Source organism: Corvus brachyrhynchos, unplaced genomic scaffold, assembly GCF_000691975.1.
Source record: "Corvus brachyrhynchos isolate BGI_N302 unplaced genomic scaffold, ASM69197v1 scaffold892, whole genome shotgun sequence".
Lineage (NCBI taxonomy): Eukaryota > Metazoa > Chordata > Aves > Passeriformes > Corvidae > Corvus > Corvus brachyrhynchos.
In genome coordinates, this window is record NW_008236459.1 from 1 (window position 1) to 11,018 (window position 11,018).

Sequence of the window (11,018 nt, forward strand, 5' to 3'; positions counted from 1 at the left end):
GAAGCTCCATTTAAGCTCAAGCTTGGGCCTTGAGTCCCTGTCTGAGTGGTGTTAGAGGTGTTTTTGTCTCAAGCTCCATTTCAGCCATGGCCGTGCCTGGTCACGTATCCCAGTGACCCCCACCCATGGACTGTCTCTGTGAAAAACACCTGAGGAAGCTCAAGGTCCCTCCTCTGTCCTGGAGTAACGCAGTTCTTGTGCTCGAAGCACGAGCTCTGGCATGCCCCAGGTCAGAGAGAGTCCAGCTGTGTTCTTCTGTGCATCGCAGAAGCGACTTCAGCATCAGGAAGGTGCTGCTGGCTGAGCTCGCTGGCTCCTCAGCAGAGGGAACATGGCAGGAGCTGATGGTATCGGCTCACATTAGCTCAGAGACAGAGAAAGAGAGAGGCTGTTCTGGTCTGGCTCCTAACAGGTTTATTGTTAGAAGTTTCGCAACCAGAACAAGCGTGGAAGGGATGGAATGTGACAGGATGTGATGGGATGGTCCCCTAAGGCTTGTCCTCAGTTTTATAGGCAATTTGAAAACCGCAGTGAAAGGGGAAAACAACCAATGAGTTACAAGCCAGGGGTCAGATACAATTTAACAGGACCCACTGGGGGAAACCAAGAGGCAGGAATTATAACAGAGAACCAGTGAACAACTGAGTAACCGAGAATTTTCCCAAATCGGAGGAGGCAGCTTGTACCCGGGCACTGCCCAGGGGGTGCAGCTTAGGCTTCTGAGCCGCCCATCGACCCACCCTCTGAGTCTGCCTCTTCGGGAAACTCGATCCAGGGGATGGGCTGGGATTGATTGGCATCACGCTGCCCCAGCCCCGCAGTGGGATGGGTCACCGTAAGACGGGAGGGCTTCATCCACATCACCACCTTTTGAAAGAACAGCAGCAGCCTCCACATTGCAGGCACACAATGAAGGGGCAGAGCTCTGCTGGGATAGAAAACCCACCCTGGGATTGAGTTTCCAATTCTGAACCCAGAGGCCAGGAGTGCCTGCAGCTGGGAATGCTCATTCCCTGTGTCCCCTCTTTGGAGCTGTGCTCAGACTGGCTGTTTTCCTGCCAGAACGCTGCTGCTCAACCTCCCAGACAGCGAATCCACCTGAGGAGGAATGGAGCATCTGAATATATTGCTCACCCTGCGAGGGTGATACAGACACGGACACCTGACTTGGGCTCACAAAGTTTTATTGCCATGAGGCCCTTGTTGAGTCCTTGCCCACGGGAACAGGGCAAACCAGCACAATGTTCAGCAAGGACCAGCTCACATTTCTGCTGCCATTTAAGCTTGATTATTGTTCCTTCTTCTTTACTTCTTTCTTCCTTGCTTTATGCAAAGGAAGCCTCTGATTACTGAAGATTTTTCTATTTACATTACTAGAATAACAATTTCTGGGTATATCCATAGCAAAATTGAAAATTGAAATTAGTCACAAGGGTAAAGAAAGAGAGGTAAAAGAGCAACAAAATGAGGGCCAAGCAATAGGAAGAGGGATAATAAGGTGACAGGTGCTGTCTGATGGTACCTGCTGGCTTCTAAGCTGGAGCTGAGAAGAGGAGGAGAAACCCAACTTACTCTTCTGACAGCAGTGTAAGAGCCAGACCTGCTTTGGAGGCCAGGAGAGCTGAGCTGGGAGAACAGTGGGAGCTTTCCCCAGCAAGCCCAGGGTGGGCAGGTCCAGCATCCTGGTGTTGCCACGTCAGCACCTGCTCTGGCTTTTTGGCCATAGCTGCTGCCACCTCCTCAGAGCGCAGAGTTAATTCCTGGAGCCGCTTGTGCTGTGGTCAATCCCTGCAGGATGGGGGGGTCTGTGATGGAGAAGAGGCACTAAGGGATGATGGGGCCCGCTAAGTTAAGGGGAGCTGAGGGGGACCCTTAATTCTAGGAAAGGGGTCCCCGAACCAGAGGGGTGAGAGGCAAACCCTGTTGCCCTGCTGGCTGTCTCTCTGCTGGCTTATTTCTAAGAGCAGACTCTACCACTTTCTTTATTTCTTTTCCTATGCTTCTTAAATCTATGTTTTCCCAGAAATTGGCATTAGCAGGCTGCAGAAGAGGTTTCACTCTCTCTTCCATGATCTGCTCTACACCCTCGTTCTTCAATTCTTCAATGTGATTCCTGGCTCCTTCCTCTAATCGGCTCTGCAGCTCCTCTCTCCAATGTCCTTCTTCATTTTTACAGCAGAACCAGCAGGGGAACACGTGGCACAGGCCACAGAGAGTGACAACAGCAGTGAGAATGAACAGCCCTGACACCTGGAAGAGAAAATACTAAAGCTAATTTTCACTGGACTTTACATTCCTAAAGATGCTTTGCATTTTTTTTTTTTTTTTTTTTTTTTTTTTTAATTAAAGCCCTTGCATTATTAAGTGCCACAATTCTTCTTACAGAATATATTCCTTGCTCCTGCCATGGTCAGGTGATAAGTGATGGCAAGACAGAGACTCACTGGAACAAGGAATAGCAGCCTCTCTCTCTCTCTCAATCTCAGGGCATTCTCCTATTTCTTATTTTTGTAAAACTTCCTTTAAGAACCAGACACAAAACACACGTGTAAGTTTCCAGAATAACCCTGGAGCAAGGTGTTCACAGTTCAGGTTTCAGCCTCAGAAGGAACATGATGATTATGAACTCTCATTTATATAGGCTAATTAAATCCAGAAGCATGGAAAAACAACAGGAAATACAAATATTGTAAATATATCACATAAGAATCATAACTGCAACTTAACACTTCATTCTCCAAATGAAATGGTTCCCATATTGCTGTACATCCCAGATTCTTCACACACACAGATTGGTTAAACACTTACAATCCAAGCTGCCCAGGACCTTACCTGAGATTTGGTGTAGGACTCACTGGGTAATTCAGCTGCTCTGCTTTGGATGTTGTTTCCTTCATTTCCTGAAACCACACAGTCGATGTATCTGCCATCGCACAGGAGGATCACACACCAAATCACAGGAGGTAAAAATGCCCTAAAAATGATCTGAGTCTTGCGGTAGCACGAGCACTTCCCAACACAGCGAGCCCAGGGAATGCAGGCGGGGTGGGAGGTCAAGCTCAGGACAAATGTAATGAAGGCTGGACAGGAAAAGTAAGAAGCAACATACCATACCCTTAATGACTTTTCCTGAGGACATTTAAATTCCAGCTCCATTATTTCCTCTACCACAACCATAATTAAGGAATAAAGTGATACAGACAATACATTATAATGATTTTTCCAAACACTTTGGAATTTCGCTCTGACTTCCATTCTGCTCGGTGATCGATACTGCACCAACTCAGAAGGATTCTGTACCTCTCCTCTTCTTATGCACACCTTCTATCACCACATCTGCAAAAGATTAAAGAGCCAAGATGTAGGTTCTGGGGGGTTCTGGGGTCCAGTCGGGACGGCCGGACGTAGACGGTAACGGATGGGGAGCGAGACCTGGAAAGATAAGCAGCAGTTCTGACTGACGGACACCTCACTTCAAAACTATAAATCTACACCAAACTGTGACAAAGTAGAAATCTTTCCCTGGAGATGTGTGGAGTTTCTGCCCTGAGCAGGGATGCCTGCTTTGTGGCTACTCCTCTGGGGGTTGAGTGAAAGGACTCCGTGTCCATTATTGTCATTTCAGTGGTAAGTTACATTTGGCTCCTAATCAATGCTACTTCTTTTGCTAGCTTTAATATAGGTACCTTGATATCATGAACTTTTTAGTATCATCTACTAGTAGTTCTTTTAGTTTTATACTGTGTAGTAAGTAACTGTGATTAAGATATTTTGTCTGTTATCTCCTATCTGTTCAGTAAATAAGTAATTTTATAAATAGACCTGAACTGCCATCCTTGGAACTTGCAGGCCAGAGTAATCTCTTATATTTAAGCTGTTGTCAAAAATCCAAGGCTAAGGCAGGGCTTGTCTGAAGCTTCCACTTGTCCTGTGACATTATTGGCATAGTCAAAGGCAGGATGGCAAACGATTTAGAGAAACAGGCCGAAGGTTTAGCAGATTCTCTGTGGAGGCACAGCTTTCCTATAGAAACTGACGACCCTTGGCCAGTAGAGAACTGGTTTGAGTGGGGAAAAAATACAAGAGAAAACAGATGAAAAATGGGGGTCGCTGAAGGATAAGAAAGGAGAAGTTATTATTTGTCATGCACTGGAACGATGCTTAAAATCAGCTTGGAGATGGAGGGAACAGATGATAAAAGAAACTTACAAGCTGAAAAATGAAATAAAGGAAAGAAAACATGTAGAATTGTCTCTACAATACCAAAATGACAAACTGAAACAATAGTTAAAAGAATCCAAGGGAAAGACAAAAACCTTGGAAGAAAATTAAAATCTACATTATTAAAAAAACCCAAATCTATGCATGTTAAAAAAATTCAAAAATTGATAATATCATGCAAACATTGGGAAGGTGATTTATGGGAAAGCCCTGGTGAAATTAGTGATGAAAATTCTGAATGGCATTCTGATGAAAGCACAGAACCCCCACCTCTTAAAGAGGAAGAAGTTCCAGGATTTAAAAAGAGACCCATAATTAAGACTGAATTTTCCAAAGGACCCCAAGGAGGTCAGAGAAGGAACACAGTCAAAACTGCTCCCTGGCATTCTCTGCAACTGGCAAATCAACAGGAAAAATATGGAAGAATCAGAACCTGAATATTGTGGAGAGTTTGTCTCACTGGGGTGATTGGACATTATTAGATGGTGCAAAGAATTTTGGGGTTTTGGGTGCAGGGTTTTTATTACCTTAGACCTGAGCCTCCTGACGAACCCCATTCAATAACCAGCAGAACTGCATATTGGGCAGGAAGAATGAATATTATGGAGAGAGGGGAACAGCCTCAATCCCCATGCAGACAGTTAATGACATCTCTGCTGCTGTTACAAAAGCCGCCTGTGTGCAGGCAATGCACAGACACACGGAGACAGTCCAATCTCTGCAGAGATGGATATGTTAAGACCTCTTAGTTAAGAGCTCCAAGTATGCTAAAAATCATTTGGTGGGGAGAGAAGAGAAAATCAAAAGAGATGTAATGCATAATGAAGCTTTGCAAGATCCACAAGCCCTGAAGAGGCTGATCCCTACGTGGGCAGAACTCCTGCGTGATGTGGTAAACCATGCAAGGGACATGGGCAGGGAAAATCACAAAAAAGAGCCCAAATACTGAAATGTGGGAAGCCCCCTGAAAGTCAAGTGAGGACTATGAAACATAGTCCCCCTGAGAGGAAAGAAACACCTAATCCACCTGAGAGCAAAGGAATGAGCTGTGGAGAACAGCCCTGGCTTTGGGGATACCCAGAGCAGCCTTAAGAAAACAATCTGACAGTGTAATAGCAGAGCTAATCAGGGAAGTTCAGAGGTGGGGTGTGGGGAAAGTGGCAACCTCAAACCCTCCACAGGAAAAACACATCTCCAATCCTATTGCACCACAACAGGAAAGAAAACCCCTAGGTGCTGGATGAACTTTGGGCCCCTCACCCAGAACATTCTTGCATATCAACAGTTTTCTGATAGCAAGGGGACCCATATCTATTTATCTCTAGGAGCAAAAAGGCAACCTTTGAAGTTTTCAATTGATATGGGAGCTGAAATTTCTTTAATTCGCCCCATGGATGCTGAAAAACTAAATTTATATTTTAGAAATTTAAAAAAATTGTTTGACTGCTTTTAATGGGAAAGGTTATTATCTGTTACACTGACTAAGTCCAACTATGGTTACCTGGGGAAAAGCAAATTACTTCACACATATTTGCGATTGCAGATCATGAAAAACATTTTAGGCTGTGACATCCTTAAAGGAAAAGTTTGGCAATTACTCAACGGGCATGCTTGGTCCTTCAGGCCCACAAAAACCCCACTCAGTAAAAAACCCCACACAGTAATCCTTCTGGGAAAGATAGAAAAAAGTAAAAGTGGTTCCAGTTTTACCTGCTGCTGCTGAAACTAACATTAAACAGTAGCCTATGCCTCCTGCAGCCAAATAAGGGACAAAGGAAGTAATTAAAGGTTTAGAACAGAGAGGTGTTATATTTGGGATGCATTCTGCTTACAATTCTCCTGTCTGCCCAGAGAAAAAAGCAGACGGGAGCTGGTGTTTAACAATTCATTATTGAAGGCTTAATGCAAACATGGGACCACTCACTGCAGCCATCTCAAATATTACAAACCTCACTCCTATGCTACAGGCAGCTGCACATGAATGGATGGCAGTTTGGGATATAAAAGACATGTTTTTATGGTCCCAATTCAGGAAGAAGCTAAACCCAAATTTGCATTTGCTTGGGAAGGAACACAATACACTCTCAGCCGCCTGCCCCAAGGGTATAAGCACTCACCCATCATAGCACACAATGCTCTAGCTGAACCCCTTCCACAAACAAAAACTCAGGAAGGAGTACAAATCTATCAATATATTGATGCTGTGTTGGTAGGTGAGGAGGAAAGTGCAGTAAGAACAAGAGCACTGGATATATGGAATACATTAAATGAGGAGGGGATAGAAGCATCCTCAGCTAAGTGCCAAGGGCCTTCTGAGGAGCTGAAATGCCCGGGGGATTAGCAGGCCAAGTTGTAATTCCAGATGCAACCATTACAAAATTAGATGCTGTATCTACCCCACCAGTAACAAGACGCTCCAAAAGATCGGGGTTACTTTGGGATACTGGAGTGTGGATACAATATTGCTGCTAGCAAGAATTTTTCTTGCTTCTTTCCAGTCCCATGAGATACTTTTCTCTCTCACAGAAGATATTAGCAGAGTTCTATAAACTATGAACACCTGCAACCTTGCAGAGCTTTGTTTATGGTACAGTAGAAAAATATTTTGACAATGGATGTTTTAGGATTTTAGCCAATCACCCCAAGGGGTGGCTGATCCTTTGTCCAATTAGACAATGAAGAAAGAAGTCTATAAAAGCGTTTGTAAAATAATTAAATAAATCAATCTTTCTGCACAATTCCTGCCTGCTGGATCTCTCTTCTCCTCCCTACCACTGTGGGACATTATAATACTGGAAAAATCATGTTCCTGGATTTTCTATAATAGCAAGGCCCCTGTACACATTAATGAGGAAAAACTAAAATTGGCAATGGCTTGACAGTCACAAACAGGCTTTGCAATGCTGATAGACGAGTTGAAAACTCTTGGGCCAGTTCAGCCCAGTGATCCTATTACTGGGGGTTTTGCTGATTGGGGTTTTGCTGAACATGAGACTTAACATAATGTTTCAGAAAGGCCACATGGACCCAAAAGACCATTAGGGTTCAGCTCCACAGCATTAAAAGATACTGAAAAGAGATACACTGCTTGGGAAAAGGGATTATTATCTCTGACCCACGCTCTTAAACAAGTAGAGAAAAATTCAACAGCGTCAGCCTGTGAAAATCCAAGGACCTTTCAATCTGTTGGCCAGTATTAGGAAAGGCAGTACTCTGCCAAAGGGAATTGCACAAACACCAATGCTGCACAAATGGTATGCAAATATCTCTGGGGTCACAGATCAAATGGATGTCACTGAAGGGCCAACAAAACCTACAAAACTACAGATAGCTGTGACTCCAGACATGTCAGCTTTAAAACAGCCATATAAACCTAGTCCTATACTGGATACTCCTGCACTCACTTCAGATGCTGAAGTTGAAGATGTCTGGTTCACTGATGCCTCAGCCAAACACATTGATGGTAAATGGAAGTACAGAGCAGTTGCTCTAAACATTGAAATAGGAGTGGAAGTCGTTAGGGTTAGGGTTACAGTTAGGGTTACAGTTAGGGTTACAGTTAGGGTTAGGGTTAGAAGAAGGAGTAGGAAGTGCACAGGTGGAAGAGTTAAAAGCTGTATTGCTGGCAGTAAAGGAGTAAGCAAGGGCAGTGGATCTCGATTCTTATATAGTCTGGGCTGGTGCCACACAGTGGTTGTGTCAGTGGGAAGCATCAAATTAGCAAGTGAATGGAAATTTGTTTTGGCAGAAGGAAAATTGAAAATGGTCGTTACAGGCTCAGTCGCAACCAATTGTCACAGAATGGGTCAAAGTTCATGCAAAGGGCCAAACTTTACTGACTTCTTCCAACAACAAGTTGGATCTGCTGACAAAAATTAGAAAAGAGAAAAAATTAACAGTTGGAAGATCCACAACATTGGTGTTGATTAGGTGAATGGTTACATTGTGAATTGGGGCATACTGGACAAGAAGCTCTGGTTTTGCAGCACAAAGCAGAGGCTGGCCACTGACCAGGAAGATGTGTAAAGGCATTCTCACTCAGTGTCCCCAGTGCCAGCTGAGACTCAAACAAAATCATCCAGACTTGGCACTGCCTTTACATATCAAAAGTGACAGAATGGTCTGGTGCAGCTGGCAAATAGATTATATTGGGCCTCTGAAAACATCTAATGCCTACAAGTACAAACTAACAGGTGTGGAAGTGGTATCTGGACTGTTAGTTGCCATTAAAGCAGGCATGCTGGTGCCAAAGCTACTATTTCTTGACTCAGTAACTGGTTTTCCAGTCTCCCTGTGCCAGACTCTACATGGAGTGACAATGGATCACACACTTCAACGGTGTGATGGTACAAGATTGGGCCAAAAGGGAAGGTATTAAATGGGTTTTCCATACACCTTATTATCCCAAATCCAACGGGATTGTAGAGTGTGCCAATGGTTTGCTAAAGCACTACCTTAGGCCACACAAATCTGGATGGGATAAAAGGTTACTCTCTTTGTTAGATAAATAACCACCATGGACCAATGGGGAGTCCAGTTTCATAAACTTTCTTCAGCCCTATGTTTTTTGAAACAGCTCAAAATGATGAAATTGAAGCTTTTCAGGACAACTTAAGGGTGGGCCAACCAGCCATGGTGAAGTTACCCCAAACTGGGATTGTACCTATGACTGATGGACAATTGAGGACTGATGGCCTGGGTGCTATTGATTCTAATGGCCACCAACACACAATCAGTTCCCGATGGATATTCCCCACATTCTAAACTGCTCTTCTCTTTGTACAAGGTTGTTTTATGTTCTCAGCAGAACGGAAGTTTCTCAAAGAAGCCTCGCAAAGTGCTCTTACGCTGCCCTGTGTGGCAGTGTTGAGAACAGTGCTGTGTCTGCAAGTGGAGGCCAGAAACCTCCAGTAACTCTAGAAAAAAACACCTGTATCATGATGCTATGATGATTTTTTGCCTTTTCTTTTATACCCCTGTTATACTTTTTTACAACTTCTATATTCTTAGTGCTTTTTGCCTACATTTTTGGACTTGTCTGTCAAGCTGAGAGTAAACATTTTAGAAGCTTCGTAGCTAGGGATCAGTGTGCCCCAGACCCCAAGGTCCTCTCCAGAACACATTCTATAAACTAAGATAGAACCATCCAGGAGAAGGCTCCTTGGGGAGGGGGGCTCACTCGACCCTCTCACTGGGGAATCTTTGATAGATATGTTAATTAGTAACACCTATAATGTTATACCCGATCTTTTGGGGGTGTGCATTGCAGTGTGCATTGAGGTGCATTCGACCTGGATGTGTGCACCTAAGGATCCTTAAAATAAATACCAAAGTAAAATCCCTTTTCCCCTTCTAACCATGTTTGAGTCTTGATTTTAAGACCAGGAAAAGGCATAAGTTGCTGGTGACCACAAAGGGACCCTGAAGACCTTGAAACTCGAAGTCTTGGGTTGAAACACATCTTGCTTTGCCCCTCTCTCTGCTGGTGAACTACAGAGGGGCTGGAGTGATGATCCAGGACTGTGACCAGGACTTTAGGACCCAGCACAGAAAGGCAGAAGCACAGAAAGAAAGGTGAGTTAAAGAGGGGACTGATATTGTGCTAGCACTAGAGAAGGAGATCTCTGAGGGAGGTGGAAAGGCTGGGGTTTGAAAGTGTGGGCAGAGAAGTCCGCAACTTTATGATTCATGCATCAATCATTGCATGAGTTCTGTTGGTTTAGTTCCTCTGATAGTCTTGGATGTTCAAGTATATCCTTACCAGACAGAAAACTGAGTGTACATCTGGATGTGAGATGAGGAGTCACTCAAGCAGCAGTGGGAAGGAGTGTTGATTACCTACACAGCTGTGATGGCTCCTGATGGAGATTCCTGGGCTCTTATAAAGGAATAAAGCCAGTTCCAGACACAGAGGGACTATACTGGACAGCACAGTAACTAATGAATCTGCTGTAGCTAAGGCTGCAACAGGATCAGAAACTCTGAAATAGCATGATAAAAAAATAATTAGTGGTTTATCGTTTTATGTTTGCAGAAAAATGTTTTTAATATTACAGCATGGTTATTTACACTGGATTACTCAGCCATCCCAACAAGACCTTACAACTACAATTAGAAAAGAAAGAAAAGAGAGCAATGTCTTTTTTCCTAAGGATCACTCTAATAAAACACATGTAGAACAAACAGTACCTGACCCTTGGAAAAGAAATTCACACCTAAAGCTAATGCCAGCTGTGACACTGGTAACAAACCGCAGTAATTGCTGGATTGATAAAAGGACAGGTGTCCCACGGGCTGCTGGGAGTGGGGAGGTGATGTGTTGGGTCATATGAGGCGGCATCAGCTGGGGGACAGTGACCTTTCAGAGAGCTCTTTTCCCTCTGTAAGAGCATCCCCCCTTCCCCACCCAGCCCAGAAAGTCTCCAACCTGCAATGCTGAGCTTGGTGGATGTATCAGTGCTCCAGTCCCTGGATATCACAGTGCAACTGTACATTCCTTCATCTGCTGGCTGGACATTCTTCAGTGTCAGGGACACGTTCCCAGTGGCAAATCCATCTCCTGGCACTGATGTCCGCCTGAGGTATTTCTGCATTGGTTCACCCCCAAAATGCCTGTATGTGTAGATGTCCTCTGTGTGCCCATCTGTGATTTTTATCCAGTGCACTTGGGGGTTGTCCAGTGGCTTTGTGGAAGAGATGGTGCAAGGAAGGATTGTATCCTGGCCAACAATTCCAACTACTTTCTCAGGAGAGGTGACCTTGAAATGTTCTGTGGAAACCAAACTTGAGTGAGCATC

General features: G+C 44.3%; 1 long non-coding RNA gene across 2 annotated transcripts; it reads right to left on the reverse strand.

Moving 5' to 3' along the window:
• Nucleotides 1–1,167: 1,167 nt before the first annotated feature.
• On the reverse strand, nt 1,168–11,009 carry LOC108444625. Of its 2 annotated transcripts, XR_001859261.1 has the most exons (4): nt 10,649–11,009; nt 9,983–10,202; nt 2,833–3,336; nt 1,168–2,250 (listed from the first exon to the last, which is right to left on the reverse strand). It is a non-coding gene; the product is annotated as an uncharacterized LOC108444625 (long non-coding RNA). The 2 variants fall into 2 exon arrangements; XR_001859260.1 differs by having other exon boundaries at nt 9,983–11,009.
• Nucleotides 11,010–11,018: the final 9 nt, after the last annotated feature.